Source organism: Musca autumnalis, unplaced genomic scaffold (genome assembly GCF_047663935.1).
Source record: "Musca autumnalis isolate F117 unplaced genomic scaffold, ASM4766393v1 scaffold_1, whole genome shotgun sequence".
Lineage (NCBI taxonomy): Eukaryota > Metazoa > Arthropoda > Insecta > Diptera > Muscidae > Musca > Musca autumnalis.
Genome location: NW_027411644.1, coordinates 208,774,327 through 208,793,660, shown reverse-complemented (window position 1 = coordinate 208,793,660; position 19,334 = coordinate 208,774,327). Strand labels below are relative to the sequence as shown.

At 33.6% G+C, this 19,334-nt stretch overlaps 1 protein-coding gene across 1 annotated transcript in view; it reads right to left on the bottom strand.

Moving 5' to 3' along the window:
• The window catches only part of Brf (Brf RNA polymerase III subunit), a 168,098-nt gene that overhangs the window by 17,337 nt on the left and 131,427 nt on the right, over positions 1-19,334 (bottom strand). The window lies entirely within an intron of this gene.

Below are 19,334 nucleotides of genomic sequence, written 5' to 3'. Positions count from 1 at the left end.
GATTATCGAACAACAAACAAAAATAAATAGTTTTTTTAAGTGATTGAATTAATTGACCTATCCTAAACTAATAACTTTGTATTGAAAAAGTGCAAAGTCCCACACATCCAATTAATATGTAACGATCGTTTTGCTGGTGGTTATTCAGCTCTTCAGGTATATCAGATGTGCAGTTTTCAAACTTTTGAAAATATTCTATTTTATACTTTTTTCCCAGATTCCGGTCCACAGATACCGAACCGCCCAAAAATTAAGGATACAGTCAACTACAAAAATGTACCTAAGATTTCAATAAACAACTTTCTAGAACATAAAAAGATTTTAGGAACGGTTCTTGAAGCTCAAAATTCGATTATTTTAGATCATTCTTTCCTGTTCAGGTCCGTAAAATAACAAACCTTTCAAATTTCCTTGAGTTTTGAACAATATGTTATTTCCAGAACTGAGCTGGGGGAAACTTTAAAAATAATTGAAACTGAAAAGACGTAGGAGGGAAATAATAAGGTGTTGTGGTTTGTCTTAGTGTTTTTCGAGAACTGATTTCATTTAACAGAAAAAAACTAAATCTTAAGATCTAACATAAAAAATACACATGCACTTATTTACTAATGCACGATGTGTCTAAATGAATATGAACCCCACGTACACATTACGTTACGGGTGAAAATGAAACGTACCTACTTTTAGATCGACTCTTTTCCTATCTTCTATTTATGGCCGTGACATTTATTACATTATTTGTGACCGAACATAAAACTAGCATACGGAAAACACATCCATCTTAAGTATTTCTTTATTTAACTAAATTACAATCTTCGCCTAAAACAAATGAGAAAGGGATAACAATTTAAAGAAGTACATTTTATTTACAAACTATAAATATAATAAGTACAGCTTCTACAAGACTGAACATACTCCCGGCCTTAAAAGATCCTAATCTTTTAACAAACTGAGACCGATCATCTTTTTAATATTTCAGTTACATGTTTCATCAACCAAATTAAATGAAATTGATTGTTACTTATTTACATCTTGTTTATAATTATTAATTTATTCGACTGTAGAATAATCATTTTTCAAGTTACACCATTTCGTAGGTAAAGCCGTAATAACAGAATAGGTTAATTACTTACCTATTCTGTTATTACGGCTTTACCTACATACCTTAGGAATGCCCTAACTAACGTCGAGGAGGTGCGATGGCTATAGGCAGATAGCGGCTGGACAGATGATAGATTCTTCGGATAACCAAGTATAACACAGTGATGATACCAACGATGAAAACACAAGTCGTAAGGCTCAGGTTGTAATACGTTAAGTGATGCGTGTCTAGGTGAAATGGGAAATCCAGAAATCGTTTAGCTTGCGGAATGTCTGGCAACTTGTAAACTTCGATTTCATTCTTCAGATTTAGATGGGTAAGAGGTGGCAGGGATGCGGAAATGTTGAATTCCGGGAGTATGTAGCTTATCTCGCTGTTGTAATTCTCGTGCGCCCGTAGCTTCATCTCTTCTGTTTCTAGCGTACAACCCGGCTGCATTCGTAATAATCCTTGATCTCGGATTCTGACGTTTTAACGTTTACCATCACACTTGACTTCAGTGACAGTACCCTTTTCAACGGAAAATACCCATGTATCACTGTGCAACATTTTTAAGGTGATCTTGTGCAAACAATTCGAAATGATTCAACGACGATTTAATAAAAATTTCAATAATGTAGTGAAATCCGAAATGCGAAAATAAACTGTTGGTGTGAACTGTGTTTGAAATACGTGTTGTAAAAGATATGATGCATAATACCGCTGAAACAACATAACGTAAGCATTTTAGAGTTTCAGAATGTTCTAAAGAATTGTTGAGAACTTTATTTGGAAGATTTTTGCAAAAGGTTACTTGGTTTAACTCTCAATAGTTTAGCCGATACTGACCAGAATTTTAGCAATTATGTAAAATTTTCTATATTTTATAAATTTTGATGCCTAGATAGAGTTTTTCTTATGTGGTTTTTTCAAAAGATAAGTTCTACTAGTTTGGGGCTACAATATTGCTAAAGACAGCAAGGCTAAATTTCTATTCCTTTCTGAGATAAAGGCCTGATAAATGCAAAAAAGTGTAGATTTAGCCCGGTTTAGATGAGGCCATAAAATCCGAACTGGATCTGACAGGACAAAACCCTACTAGGGTTTTTGCAGTCTAAATATGTACTTTCAAAAAATGCATACTAGAAGTTGTTTGCATTTTCAGTGTTGCATAGTGTATTCGGCGTATGAAGTTGCTTCCAGACGTTATGAAACTTGGAAATGGCGAATTCACAACTATCTGGGATCGTCGTAGGCTTCAAGTATAACCTTACTTCACATTCAGCAGGTTCTCTGGTGTTGTACATGGGATGCGTCTTTGGGCATATCAATAATTTCTCCATTCACTGACATCTAGTAAATTCTTCTTCTTTGAGGGTGTAAAATGACGTCTTCCTGTCGCATGATTGGATAAGACTGGATTGCATAAGCGGCAAACAGATCAGTGTTAATCAGAGGTATACGAATGTTAAACAACATACATATACTCTTCAGTTGTTCGGGTCGTTACCTCAGCAACCTTAATTTTTGGGCGGTTCGGTATCTGTATACCGGAATCGGAGAAAAAAGTATAAAAAAGTTTCGAATATTTTCAAAAGTTTTTGGCTATTTTCACATTTATGAACCGGTCGTATGTTCCAGAAAGTTGTTTGCTGATATCTGTGCTACATTATTGTGGTCCATTGTTTTCTTGAATTTTGAACTGTTTAGTATCTATGGAACAGGGACCGAGAAAAGAGGATAGAAATCATATTTGATTTGATACTTTGACCATTAAGAACTATTTCTACAGAGTTCGTATGCTCAAGAAAGTTGTTTACTAAGATCTAAGGTACATTTTTTTAGTTGATTGTTTGCTTCAATTTTGATCGGTTTGGTATCTGAAGACTAAAATCCGAGAAAAAATGTAAGGGGAAATTTGACCTTGACGATTTTGACATTGAAGGTGAGGTTGAATGGATTTTATGTGTTCATTATTATTACTCTTTAAGACGAGAGCTACCACTTTTCTACTGCGAGTAAACCCAAATTCTTAGCGGTTTAGAAGATATGTGCCTGACAAAATTATCCCTTTTGACATCAAGGCCTCAGGTCTTTGGGGGCCCATAACCGCGAAAGTTGAAGTGATAGGGAAAAACGTCGGGACACGTATCTTCTTATTTTTGGTCTTCTATCAAGCAGCGGTGTCAGAATATGGTTAATAAACCATGACTCAAAAAATTACACACAGTGTAATAATAGGACACCTCATAACTCCCATCCCTGATGCAGAATAAAAATATAAAATATAAATTTCTAGCCGCCAAAAAATGTTTACGTGAATATTCAAAATTGCTTTAGATAGAGTGAATACCAATCAATTTTTATTCAGATTGTTGGTAGCAACAAAAACTTTACTTTTGTTTGTTGCTTTGATGACAACAGGTTTTTCTCGCATGCCGATCAGAAAACACATATTATCTCATTGTGGTGGTAATTATAGTGTTTTTTTTAAGTTCGATGCAGTCGGCAGTTTCATTGACTTTGACATAGAGACCCAAGAATCTCAGTAATGGTGTAGAGAAAAAGAGAACTGGGGTAATATTCCAATATATACAGAATAACAAAACAACAACAAAAATCTACAACAACAAATATAACAAAATAACAACAAAAAATCTATATTTAAATGTTGCAGTGTTATGGGTGAAAGTCAATAAATATTAATACCAAACCTTTTTACGTCTAATTTATATAAATGTTTTTTTTATATCCTATACCTCCCTTACAGTACAATCACATTCCATATATAATATTGTTTTAAAGTTCTTAGAAAAATCTATTTTAATCCCTATGGGAATCATAGAGGCTATGATTTTCTTTTAATTTGATTATAAAATACGTCCTCTGCTTTTGAATTGTTTAAAACTGCCAAGCCTGGAAGTTGTGCCAATTTCAAAATTCCTTTTAAGTGTCCTCTTAAAAAACTTCACAATTTTGCACAAAATTGTTGTTATTATTTTTATTTGTCCACTAATTTTGTTATTATTTTTTTATGGATTTAAACAACTCCATATTGAAGTGTTTGTGCGGTGTAAATACAACTATGCCAATATAAACAACCTTAGATAGATTTAGATTTAAATGTTGGTATAGGTCAATAAATGACTACGTCACACCAAGGTTGTAAATACACATGCATGTTTGTATGAAGAATGTTCGCCTTAGAAAAGTTGTACCCCGGCTCAGCTGATGGCAGCTGTCTAAACGCGTACCTCTCCTCTATCTTTAGCTATTGATGTTGTTATTTAGAAGTTTGTTAAATGAAAATAAAACTTGATTTTCAGTTCAAGATCTTGTAGTCGTTGTTGTGGCCATTGTCACTCACGCTGGTGTTGTGGTTAAAAGCTGTAGCGCATACTTGGCCACAGACAATTTGTGTCTTAACTCCACACGTTTAATTTTTTTTTTTTTTTTTGCTTTTTCTATATATTATTTTGATTATGTCTCAATGATCGGCATTTTTGTTTTGTTTTTTTTTTATTTTTTCAAATTAATTTAGAGAACACCAGGGCAAAAAACTGACATTAGCATGAATTAGCTTCAGCATCATTGGCAGCAGAGACGACAACATTGACGCTGTTTTTAGCTGACCATGAAAATTGTTTAGTGACGCTCTAAGTGTAACATTTTATGGTATTTTTCTAATACATATTGGATTTTGTTGATATATTTTTTTGTTCTTCTACTTTTTATTGTCACTATGAACTTCGTCTGGCTGTTTAGACATGTTTGGAAGATTATAGAAGATGTGGATTATTCAAGTTCTATTCAATGTCGATGGCTTGTAAAATCACTGAATAATAAAACAAGTAAAAAAGTAGTAGTCAGCTTTGCCGACAGAGATATACCCTCAGCCTGTGTGAATTGAAACGTCCATCTATTGACAATATCGAATCTACGGATTACGGATTTTGTAGCAGATTTTGAAATTTGCCGAAAAAAAATATATTTGGTTTGAAGCTCAAATATGTTGCTGAGGATGTACTTGAAGGAATGGACCGACATAGTCCATTTTGGAAGTGGATCTTATTTTGGGTTTCATTCCTTTTGATAGATTTTGTGCCCACTAGTCATTTCAGTTGGTCACAGTATAACTTAGAGGTTTTGGGCCACGGTGTCAGGAAGCACGAAAAACATAAAATCGCTTAAACAGGACTACAAAGAATAGCATCAGTATAATTTTCCAAAGGTTCTTCGAACAGATCCTAAACTGCGCTTAAACAAAAATGTTGAGCTAAGGAGCAGATCGATTTCTGAAGTAAAACTACATTTGGACGAAATATTAATAGATCAAGGGTTTTGGACGGTTGCTCCGTTCAGTAGATATAGTGCGCACTATTTTAGTGCATTTTTTTTAAAATTTGGGGGTGGGGGGAGGTACTGGAAGGTGCGCACCGACAGTACCAATCTTAAACTTAGTTTGGACTAAATATTACGAAGCCCAACTTTTAGACGGAAAATGCTGATCCGTTCGAGTACGCATAAGGATTTTTACAGCTTTCGGGCTATTTTCTCAGGAAGTATGGACTTGCCCCTGAAAAAACTTGCACCGTCGTCATGGGAGCAGCGAATACAAGTTGTTACAACAAAGATAAAAACGATTTGAAAGCAGGCCTTACGCCGGTTACGTTAAACCGTGTCACCGGTGATTTTTGTTTCCATAGTAATTTGTATGGGACCAAAGGTGCATTTTCACGAAAATTCTCTAAAGGTCGCAATTATGGTTCAATCGATATAAAAAACTTTAACAGCTCATTGTTGTGGCAAAAAAACGATTTATACAAAAATTTATGACGATCGTTTAACGATAGATAACCCGTGCCCCCTAACCGATCTTTTTTCCATAGTACTTTGTATGGGGGCCAAAAGTGGGCCAATTTTCAGAAAATCGCTCCACAGGCCACAATTATTTTGCAATCGATGAAAAAATTGCCAGTTAATTGTTTTGGCTAAAAAAGGAATCCTACAAAAATTTATACAAATCGGGCCAGATTTCGATATTTCTCCAATTTCTCCATAATATACCTAATATTAAAATCCGAGCCGAAAAAAATTTGGGGTTTAGGAAATCTAATCGAAAATTTTTTATTTTTTTTGGTCGCTCTAATGTACAGAAGAAAACGAAAAACAAACCCCTCTAAAGCTGACGAACCCCGCAAACGTTTTAAGGACCATGATCTGCGAATCTGCACCTGGAATGCCAGGGAATCCATACAGGAAATACGGGAAAGGCGTCACAACAACACCTAAAGGTGACGCTCTGTATTATAGCTGCCATGACACAAGGCATGAGTTTGGCTGCGGATTTGTGGTTGGTCGGAGGTTAAAACACCTGGTCTCCAGCTTCACCCCAGTGAATGAAAGACTCGCTGCAATTCGATTAAAAGCAAAATTCTTCAACATCAGCTTTATTTGCGCTCATGCTCCCACTGAAGACAAGGACGAACAGACCAAACATATATTTTACGAGCGCTTAGAAGAAACTTATGACCGTTGCCCTGCCCATGACATTAAAATTATACTAGGCGATTTTAATGCCAAAATTGGAAAGGAGATTATCTTTGGCCCAACAGTCGGGAAATTCAGTCTCCACAGTGAAACATCTGACAATGGTATGAGGCTGATAGACTTTGCAGCTGCAAGAAACATGGTAGTTAGCTGTACCAGATTTAAGCATCTCGATATTCATAAGGGCACCTGGCTGTCACCAGATCAACGAACAAGAAATCAAATTGACGTTGTGATAGATGGAAGACATGCATCAAGCGTGTTGGATGTACAATCGTTCCGAAGTGCAAACATGGACTCGGAACACTACCTTGTTGCAACAAAGGTACGTACCAGATTAAACGTAGCAAACAAAGTGCGAACAGACACAACACGGAAGTTGGACATCGGTAAGCTGCAATCACAACAGATAGCCACAGCATATTCCAATCAACTGGCCAAACTGCTTAATCAAAGCACTTCTCGTCCCGATAACATATCAGGACAATGGCAAAACATTGCCCACTCCATACAAACAGACGCAAAATCAGTACTTGGATACCAGTGACCTCCACCAAGGAATCCATGGTATGACCAGGAGTGTCGTGCTGAAGACCGAAGAGAACAATGCGCCATATAGGGCTACTTTACAATCAGTAGCAACGCGTAGCGCACGATATAGGTATCGGGAGAAAAGGAGAGAGGAGAAACGTCTTTTCCGCAGGAAAAAGAGAGAGAGCTGGAAAAGCGGGAGTGTGAACAAATCGAGATGTACAGGAGACAGAATGAAGTCCGAAAATTCTACCAAAGAGTGAAACATCAAACTGATGGCTTTGGAACTGGCGCATCCTCCTGTAGAGACCAGCAAGGTAATCTGGTAACTGATACAGATAGTGTGCTAAGGATATGGAAAGAGCATTTTTCCGAAGATACCACAGTTCCACTCCCAGAAGATGGTATTGAATGTATACCACCCGGCCAAGATGAGGTAAAGACAGCAATAAACCGGCTAAAGAATAATAAGGCAGCAGGAGCTGATTGCCTACCAGCCGAGCTGTTTAAAACCGGAGGCGACACGCTGATAAGGTGTATGCATCAGCTAGTTAGCTCCATCTGGCAGGAACAAGGCGTACCTGACGATTGGAACCTGAGTATCCTGTGCCCCGCCCATAGGAAAGGAGATAAGACTGTATGCTCTAACTATAGGGACATAAGTCTACTCCCGATTGCCTACAAGATCGTGTCAGGGATATGGTGCTTATGGTCAACGAGATAATTGGGCCATACCAATGCGGCTTTAGACCTGGCAAGTCCACCATTGACCAGATATTTACCCTGCGGCAAATCCTTGAGAAGACCCAAGAGATGCATATCGACACCTACCACCTTTTTGTCGATTATAAAACAGCCTTCGACAGCCCACTACGTTCAAAGGTATTCCAGGCCATGCCTGAATTTGGTACCCCCGCAAAGCTCATTCGGCTTTGTAAAATGACTCTACCTGACAAAAGATCTTCAGTTAAAATAGGAAAGAACCTCTCCGAAGAGTTTTGTACCAAAAGAGGTTTCAAGCAAGGAGACAGCCTTTCGTGTAATCTTTTCAACATCCTGCTAGAAAAGGTTATTCGAGAGGCAAACGTCAAAAGAAGTGGCACAATCTACAACAATAGCCACATGCTACTTGCTTATGCTGATGATATAGACATCATGGGACGATCAGTAAAAAAAGTAACCGATACCTTTATGAAGGTCGCAGGAGAATTTGCTAAAGTGGGTCTGGCGGTAAACGGCGAGAAGACCAAGTTGATGGTGTCGACTCGCAATGCGTCCATTGAGATCGGACCAACTGTTGAAGTTGGTTCCTATAATTTTGAGGTAGTAAAAGACTTTGTATACCTCGGCATCGCCGTAAACACAACAAACGACATCAGTTGTGAAATAAAAAGAAGAATTGTATTGGCCAACAGATGCTACTTTGGCTTAAGTAACAAAGCCACAACTCGTCAAACAAAAATAACGCTTTACAAAACACTGATACTACACGTGCTGATGTATGGTTCCGAAGCCTGGGTACTTGCGCAAGCAGATAAGGCAGTCCTTGGCGTGTTTGAGAGAAAAATTCTTCGAAAGATCTACGGTCCGATCTGCGTTGACGGTGAATATCGACGTCGTATGAACCACGAGCTGTATCAGCTATACAACGACATAAGTATAGATAAACGTATCGAGATGCAGCGATTGCGTTGGCTAGGCCATATACTAAGAATGAGCGATGATAAACCCGCTAATAAGGCGTATAAATTCGAGACACATGGCGGTGCACGCAGAATTGGCAGGCCAACGAATAGATTTCGCAAACAAGTGGATGACGAGATGACAAGGCGCGGTATTCCAAAAAGCGAAGCACTAAACAGAGAGAATAGGAGATCTTTTCTTAGTTCGGTCTATGGAACAAATGTTCTGTAATGGGCCAGCTAAGTAAGTAAGTAATGTACATATTCTTGAGCAGGATAATATACTGAGTCGATCTAGCCATGTTCGTCTGTTGCAATCTGAGCTAGAACGCTATATTCTTGCACCCGAGGTCATATTTTTCCCAAAGGCAAGTCAAGTGAGAATATGGGCAATATAGTTCCACGTTTTAGTATAGCCCCCATATAATGGTACCTCCGGATTTTAGAAATTTTGAGGATTACAACTGGATTTTTTGTCCGATAATTGGACATTTGAGATTCCCAGTAGTCACAAAAATTCTGCACCAAAAATTTTCAACATGTCACTCAAAACGTAACACATCTCTAAAAATTCAGTTTCGAGAAAGACGCGTTTAAAGTTGGCGTTTGGAATTTGACATCCCAACATAAAAAGAATACTACATTAAAATAAAAACAAACTACATGGACCATATTTTGCAAACAGCTAGACAGATATCAGTACTAAATTTCTGTACAAGTCAAGCAGGATTTAAAGTGTTTAAACTTTTTTGTTGAATTAAATGAGCTGTAACTCGTTGAGTTTAATAGATATGAGCGTGCAAAATTGACACGAGATAAAGTAGAAGTCGTAGAAAAAAATAGGAATCGCTAACTCAGAAAACGAATTTTTTGACTTATGCCACTCTCTGGAGTAAATGAGAGATAGTCCATGTTTTACGTACTTTGAGGATTTGCTTAACGAACTAATTTAACATTTGAGGTTCCCAGTGGTCACAAGTTTTTTCCACCAAAAATTGTCAACATATTTACATATTTTTGTAATGATATGGGGGTATCCGAACTCTCCGGAATTTATGTATTTTGTGAATTTTTTGTTCTCAATTGCTGTAGTTTGACATTTAAGGTTCCGTGGGCTCACAAAATTTCCCGACCAGAAATTGTCAACATAGGTCCATGTTTTGGTATAGCCCCTATATAAGGGTACCTTCCGATTTTACGTATTTGAGGATTTTTGTACATTTGGTCCCAGTGGTATAAAAAGTACGACCAGGCCAACCTTAACGTTTTTTACTTGTCATCCTTAAGATGATGAAAATGTGCACCATCCAAATAACGGTTTAAAGGATGATTGGACGAAATCCGTTTCAGACAATTTGGAGTCGGTATTGGGTGCCACCGTGCACACCCACCTTGCACGCTGAAGGTCGTGCAGGATTTGGTCCATAATTTGGAATTTTGTCCAGACATAGAGCAGGTTCGAATATGGGCCCTTCCCCCTTTGGGTACTTTTTACAAAATTATAGAAAACATCGTTATATGAGGCATTCTGACTTCTTCTATAGTCTCTTTTAGAAAACTCCTATGGAGGCATTCTATGTGCAGAAGACCCTTTTTGGTGTTCTGATATCTATAGAAAACTGCTTTATGGAGGAGTTCTATCTAAAGAGACCACAGAAGCCCCTTTTAGGAGGCCTTCTATATATAGTGACTCCTTTATGAGATATTCTATCTATAGAAGATTCCTTTATGAGACCTTCTGTCTATAGAAGACCACTAGATAGAATACCTCCTTAGGAGCCTTCTATCTAACTATATAAGACCCTTCCTTATATAGAAAACCCCTTTAGGAGATTTTCTGCCATAGAAAACCCCTTTTGGAGGCCTTCTAGCTATCGAAGACACTTTATGAGTCTTCTATCCATCTATATAAGACCCCTTAGGAAGTTGTCTGTAAGTAGAGGACCCCTTTAGGAGGCCTTTCATTTAGGACCTTCTATATATGTATATATGGGTGCCACCGTGGTGCAATGGTATGCACACCCGCCTTGCACGCTGAAGGTCGTGGATTCGATTCCCCGGCCAGACAACATCAAAAATTTCAACGGTGGCAAAATATCCCTCGGTACTGCTGGCGACATTTCCTGAGTATTTCAGCCATGTAAAACTTCTCTACAAGTGGTGTCTTAAGACACGCCGTTCGGATTCGGCAATAAACAGTAGTTCCCATATCATTGAGCTAATATGAATCGGGGTGCACTTATTGATATGAGAGAAGTCTCCCTTGTCACGTATGGGACACTTGTGGAACAAATATTATTTTTTATTATTATAGCCATGTCCATTCGCCTGTCTGGCTGACTGAAGAACACAATAACTATCCAAAAGATAAACTGATTTGGTCCATAATTTGGTATTTTGTCGAATATGAGCCCGAAGGGGAACTTCGGGTACATCCCACACTAAATTTAGAAAATTATACAAAACTCCGTTATATGAGGCCTTTTGACTTCTTCTATAGTCTATTTTAGAAAACTCCTATGGAGGCATTCTATGTGCAGAAGACCTTTTTGGAGATCTTATATCTATAGAAAACTGCTTTATGAGGACTTCTATCTAAAGAGACCATTTAGGAGGTGTTCTATCTACAGAAGACCTTTTTAGGAGGCCTTCTATATATGGAGAGTCCTTTATGAGATCTTCCGTCTATAGAAGATTCCTTTATGAGACCTTCTGTCTATAGAATACCACTTTAGAGGGCTTTCTATCTATAGAAGACTTTTTAGAAGCCTTTTATCCATCTACAGAAGACCCCTTTAGGAGGTTTCCTGTCCACAGGCGACCTCTTTAGGAAATAGTCTGCCCATAGAATACCTCCTTAGGAGCCTTCTATCTATCTATATAAGACCCTTCCTTATATAGAAAACCCCTTTAAGAGGTTTTCTGTCCATGGAAGACCCCTTTAGGAGGCCTTCTAAATATCGAAAACACTTTATGAGCCTTCTATCCATCTATCTTCAGTCTATAAAAATCCTCTTTAGAAGGACTTCTGTCTACAAAAAACCAGTTTAGCAGTTTTCGGTCTATAGAAGACCCCTTAAGAAGGTCTTCTGCCCACGAAAGATCCCTTTAGGAGGTCTTCTGTCTATAGCAATTCCTTTAGGAGGTCTTCCGCCCATAAAAGAACCCTTTAGGAATTCTTCTGTCCATAAAAATTCTCTTTAGGAGATCTTCTGTTTATACAAATCTCCTCTCCGTCCAGGTCGTCTATAAATAATGCCTTCGGGTTGCCGTTCAGGCCGTCCATAAATACTCCCTTTCGATCCATACTAACCCATTATCTTAACAAGGACATGTCGGGATAAATAAGTAGCTATTTTTGAGCCACAAGAATAGGTAGTTAAATAAGTAGTTACGACTTTTAGTAGCTACAAATTAACTACTTATTTTATTGGTCTAAAAATAACCTCTGAAAACCTCCTTGGTTATGTTACCCAGGAAAAAAATTATTACCAAATTATGAGTTTTTATAGTACTGTGCCATCATACTCATTACTCAGTAAGGCGTTATGTTAGTAGTTTTGCTTTGTACATTTTTTTGAGAAATAACCCATTATTTTTTTGCTTACAGGTAAAGCAGAAAGTAGTTTGTTTACTTAATTTTGTAATGGCTTATTCGGCTCATGTGGCTTCCAAAGTCAAATATTAAATATACAGCAAAAGGTGTTGCTAACCTATTATTTTAACAAGGACATCTTGTGCGAAGTAAGTGGTTATTTTTGACCACAAAAATAAGCAGTGAAATAAGTAGTCAAGGCTGTTAGTAACTATTTATATTAATAACCAACAAATGAATGTTGTTGTTAAAATAATGGGTCAATAAGGGGATTTGTAATGAGTATTTTTTTTGGGAATATTTCAGTTTTAGACTTTTATTCAGTCGAATTTTATTGTTATCGTCGCCCATTACATGATCTATAATATAATTGCATTTTACTTGATGGATTCGAAGAAAGACCTACATACAAACAGCAGTAGTAGTGTGGGGTATCAAACATTCGGCTCAGTCCCGACCATAGAACCTTTGCTTACTTCTTAAATTCAAATTGACGGCACACATTAGCATGCACATGTTCCATCACATGCCGGAGGTAATGTTTGAGGTAATTTATTTGTTTGAAATTTATTGAAACGACACATTTATGCATTTGCAAAAAACGCTGCTTCTTTTTTAAAAGTTTATTGGCATTGTTTATATTAATCTCGCATTTCAATTGAAGTTTTCTTTTCGATTAAATTGTAAATTTTGTAATAAAACAAATACATTAAAAGAGCAATAACACGACTTCCTCATGTTGGAATAAATAATAATCAGGGATCAAAGTTGTTTTATTTTCGATTTCAATTATAAAGTTACCGATTCGCACTGGTGGTTCTTCTTGACTTCTGTTCAACTCTTTATTATACAGATCACACTCTCATTGGAATATCGCTTTCAAAACTTTATTATTTTGTAATAGACATATTGCCGCAATTTCGTTTAGACGTGAGCTAATAAAATTAAGACACACTCTAAGTTCATATTAAATCTTGAAAAGTATTTACACCCCTTCCTTCCACTTCCTGCACCCAAAATCGGATGAAACATTTAACGATTATTTGTCTGATACTTGTTGAAAATCATCAAAGGCAAGCATTTTTCTTCATCCTCTTCCTCCTCGCATGGCATGAAATCATCATTGATTTATTATTTCAAGAACTTCCTGCAGTTGATGCCGCCGTTTTTTGTGTAGCTTTTACGCTGATGTTGCAGTTTATGTTGCTGTTGCAACAATCTTGATTTTGGTAGCAATTGTCGTCGCTAGGGAGCTGTCTTGAAGTGTTTGCTTAACTTTGTGAAATCACTTGGAGTAGAAATCTGGCGAAAGAGAGTGAAATGATAACAGTCAGATGCCAGTCAAAAAAACGATTTTAAAGCAATTCCCCTTAAAGATGCCGCTGCTGCTGCCACTGCTGTTGATACTATCACTAGATTCGTAAATCAAGATTTTTTCATCGTTTAAAAGATATTTTACAATAACAGTTCGTTGGTTCAGTCACTCATTCACTAACTCACTGATTCACTCACTTTGTAAAATGTGTTGAATGACGAAGAATGGCAGCGAAGAATAAACAAACTTTGCCATTGCTGCAGCTGCTAACTGTTGATGATGTCAGTGACTGATTTTGTCAAGTTCTCTTAACAAAATTGCCTTTTGATTGAAACGAAAATGAAATGAATTAATAAAATTGAAAATTTGATACTAAATGTTTTGTTTTGGAGATTGATTATATCCTCAGCCTTTAGGCTACGCACAGAGAAGAGATATTGTGGGAGCAATCATATTCTACGAACAAAAATAGAGCATTTTAAAAATATATATTTTTGATTTAACAATATATTGTGTGTCTTTATAATGTTTGACACAAAATATGTGGTTGAAGCAACAATAATTTTTTTAAGATTTTTGGACCAATGCACAGTGGTGGCACTTACATGGGAAGGTGTGACAAAAATACTTCTAGATAATATATCGAACCGAAATTTTTATCAATGGGTCCTCGTGGCCTAAAAACAGTCTAACAAAAATATTGCAGTCTACGTCCAAGATTTCGCGTGGTTCCCATCCTGAAGTATTTTACTGTTACCAAGACATTGTTCAACCAAATTTGCTGTAATCCGGTACCAGGAGTTATAATTGCATAGTAAGCATCCCCACGAAAAATTGTCAGTACTGGTCCATGATTTGATTTACTCCCCATGTGATTTATATATCGATTTATTTGGGCAGATGTCAACCAAATATTCTAACCGAATAGGTTTTTATGATGAACTCAGAGTTCAGAACACCACCTTATAAGAAATTTTATATCGGCCCACTTTTGACTACAGCCTCCATATAGAGTTACCGTCCTTTTTCGGTACTTTATAAGCTTTAATCGCCCTTTTCTGCAGAATTACTTGTATTAATGTATTTTTAGTTCTCAGTGCAGGGAAAATCTCCACGTTTTGGCGTGGCCAAACATTAGGGTGACCTAAAAAAAATTATTTGTTAAAGTGAATACGCCCAAAACTTTGTCTTTTTCTTTCACGAGTTTTCAAAGCGGCTCTAAGTTACAATGACCATAGAAATCTCTAATAGCACAAAAACATTATATTGAACATAAATGTAAGAAAGGATAATAAAAATAATTTAAAAAATTAAAAAAATATAAATTCAGCAACTAAAAAAGGGAGTTAAACTTTTGGTCATAACTGCCAAAACCGCAAATTTCCGCAAAATGTCTATACAGTTTTGAAATCTACAGGCGCTAGGCTACAATATGGTACTAGTGGCCATTATTGCGAATTTTTGGAAAATAACTAAAACTTTAAGGAAATCCATACATCTATACTAAATACTTTCATTTTGACCAATATTATAACCAAAATATTTGGCAACCCGTGCAATTTTGTGGAATTTTCATAACTAGAAAAATGAAACTTAGACAATTTGCTAAATGATTAAACTTAAGTTAAGGCGTTAATAGTAGTCCTTTGTTTCATAAATTTGCTTAGAATATAACTATTTTTTCTGATTTTTAAATACATTTTTTCTTCAAAATTAGTCATGTTTGTGAGGCGTTTTATCCTTAAGAAGAAAAATTGGAAAAAAGTAGTTTAGTTTTGAAAAATTTGGAATGTTTTGAAGAGCGATGACATGAATTTTTTGATTTTTGTCGTGGACGCATCCACTGTGCAATGGTCGTATATATTATATATGTTATACTGTAAGTTTATATGGAGGACCAATGGCACATTTCATGGATGACAGAAAACCAGATATCCCATAGAAAATATTTTTTAAAAAATCCACGATCGATAGTCCATGGAAAAATATTTTTTAAAAAATCCACGATCGATAGTCCATGGAAAAATATTTTTTAAAAAATCCACGATCGATAGTCCATGGAAAAATATTTTTTAAAAAATCCACGATCGATAGTCCATGGAAAAATATTTTTTAAAAAATCCACGATCGATAGTCCATGGAAAAATATTTTTTAAAAAATCCACGATCGATAGTCCATGGAAAAATATTTGTTAAAAAATCCAGGCTAATGAAAAAAAATATTTTAAAAAAATCCACGTTAAAAGAAAACATTCTTTTTTAATCCACGGTCATGAAAAAATATTTTTTTTTTTAATCAACGGTCGTGAAAAAATATTTTTTAAACAAACCCAACCTCATAAAAACATATTTTTTAAAAACTCCATGATCATTAAAAACATATTTTTTAAAGGTTCATGAAAAAATATTTTTTTAAAAATCCACCCTCAAAACATATTTTCTAAAAAACTCACACTCATAATTTTTTTTTTTTTTGTAAATTCCCGCTCAATAAAAGCATATTTTTTAAAAAATCCACAATCATAAAAAATATTTTTTAAAAAATCCACGTTCAGTAAAAAATATTTTTTAAAAAATCCACAATCATAAAAAATATTTTTTAAAAAATCCACAATCATAAAAAATATTTTTTAAAAAATCCACGTTCAGTAAAAAATATTTTTTAAAAAATCCACGTTCAGTAAAAAATATTTTTTAAAAAATCCACGTTCAGTAAAAAATATTTTTTAAAAAATCCACGTTCAGTAAAAAATATTTTTTAAAAAATCCACGTTCAGTAAAAAATATTTTTTAAAAAATCCACGCTCATGAAAAAATATTTTTTAAAAAATCAACGTTCATGAAAAAATATTTTTATAAAATCCACGTTCATAAAAAATATTTTTTAAAAAATCCTCGTTCATGAAAACAAAATTTAAAAAAATTTTCGTTCATGAAAAAAATTGTTAAAAAAATCCACGTTCATAAAATAAATAAATATTTTGTAAAAAATCCACGTTCATAAAAATATTTTTTAAAAAATGTACCTTCTTTAAAAATTATATTTTAAAAAATCCACGTTCATAAAAAATATTTTTTCTCATGAAAACATAATTTAAAAAAAATCCACGTTCATGGAATATTTTTTTTTAAAAAATCCACGTTCCTAAAAAATATTTTTTTAAAGAATCCACGTTCTTAAAAAATATTTTTAAAAAAATCCACGCTCTTAAAAAATATTTTTTAAAAAATTCACGCTCTTGAAAAAATATTTGTTAGAAAACTAACCTCATGCATTTTTTTTAAATATCACGCTAATGAAACAATATTTTTTAAAAAATCACTCTTATAAAAAAATATTTTTTAAAAAATCAACGTTCATGATAAAAATATTTTTTACAAAATCCACGTTCATGAAAAAAATATTTTTTAAAAAATCAACGTTCATGATAAAAATATTTTTTACAAAATCCACGTTCATGAAAAAATATTTTTTAAAAAATCAACGTTCATGATAAAAATATTTTATAAAAAATCCACGTTCATGACAAAATATTTTATAAAAAATCCACGTTCATGAAACAATAGTTTTCTAAAAAATCCATGTTAATGAAAAAATATTTTTTAAAAAAATCAACGTTCATGAATAAATATTTTTTTAAAAATCCACGTTCATGAAAAAAATTAAAAAAAACGACGTTCATGAAGAAATAATTTTTAAAAATTCACGTTCATGAATAAATATTTTTTTAAAAAATCGACGTTCATGAAAAAATAATTTTTAAAAATTCACGTTCCTGAAAAAATATTTTTTTAAAACAATACACGTTCATAAAAAATCTTTTTTTTTTTTAAATCCACATTCAAAAAAAAAATATTTTTTTAAAAAGTTAGGTTCATGAAAACATATTTCTTTAAAAAATCCATTCATGACAAAATATTTCTTAAAAAATCCATTTTTATGAAAACAAAATATTTTTTACAAAATCTACGTTTATAAAAAAATATTTTTTACAAAATCTACGTTTATAAAAAAATATTTTTTACAAAATCCACGTTCATAAAAAATATTTTTTAAAAAATCCACGTTCATGAAAAAATATTTTTTTTTAAAAAATCGACGTTCATAAAAAATATTTTTTTAAAAAATCCACGCATTTTTAAAATATGCATGTATTAAAAAATCCACATTAATTAAAAAAATATTTTTTTAAAAAATCCACGTTCATGAATAAAATTTTTGTAATATCAACGCTCACAAAATTTTTTTTTAAAATATCCACGCTAACAAAAAATATTTTTTTAAAAATATGCACTCTCATAAAAAATATTTCTTTAAAAATATCCACGCACACACAATATTTTTTTCTTTTTTTGTGATCTTGATATGATATTTATGATATTTTTATTAAAGTTTCCGCGTTAATAAAAAAATATTTTTAAACATATTTCCCCTCTCATGAAAGAATATTTATATTAAAAAAATCCACGCAAAGGAAATAATTATTTTTTAAATCGCTGGTCATGAAAAAATATTTATATTTATTTTATATTAAAAAAAAATATTTTTTACAAAATCCACGTTCATAAAAAATTTTTTTTTAAAAAATCCACGTTCATAAAAAAATATTTTTTAAAAAATCTACGTTCATGAAACAATATTTTTTAAAAAATCCACGTTCATGAAAAAATATTGTTTAAAAAATCCACGTTCATGAAAAAATATTTTTTTAAAAAATCCAAGTTCATAAAAAAATATTTTTTAAAAATCCACGCATTTTTAAAATTTGTATATATTAAAAAATCCACATTCATTAAAAAATATTTTTTTAAAAAATCCACGTTCATGAATAATATTTTTGTAATATCAAAGTTCACAACATTTTTTTTTTAAATATCCACGCTAACAAAAAATATATTTTAAAAATACGCAATCTCATAAAAAAATTCTTTAAAAATGTCCACGCACACACAATATTATTTTCTTTTTTTGTGATCTTGAAAAAATATTTTTATTAATGTTTCCACGTTAATAAAAAAATTTTTTAAGTATATGTCCCCTCTCATTAAAGAATATTTATTTTTAAAAAATACACGCAAATGAAATAATTATTTTTTTAAATCCCTGGTCATGAAAAAATATTTGTTTAATGCAAACTTATAAAAAAGTTATAAATCTATTCTTTAAAAAAATTTCACGCTCAAGAAAATCATTTTTTTCAATATTTCTTCTGAAAAAAATAATATTTGTTGTTGGCGTTTTTTATTGTTGGACTGCAGAATTTTACATCTTTGTGTTTATTTCAGCTTGAGTCCATATTTTGTTGTAATTCAATTGTTTGAATAACAACAAAATATTTTAAAGTGGATATGAAATTGATTAGTTGCGGGCGAAGGGTAGGGAATACTATAGTTTCAGTTGTCACCAAACAACTGCGTAACGCAAAAACAATTTTCTTGTTGTTTTTACCCCCGCTTATTGAAGCAACACTCCTATGTTCGTATTCTTTGCGAAGCAAAGACGACATAAAAACAGTGGTGGATATGAAATTCTTTAGTTCGACTCAAATTGTAGGGTAAACAGCTTTAGGGCCATACAGC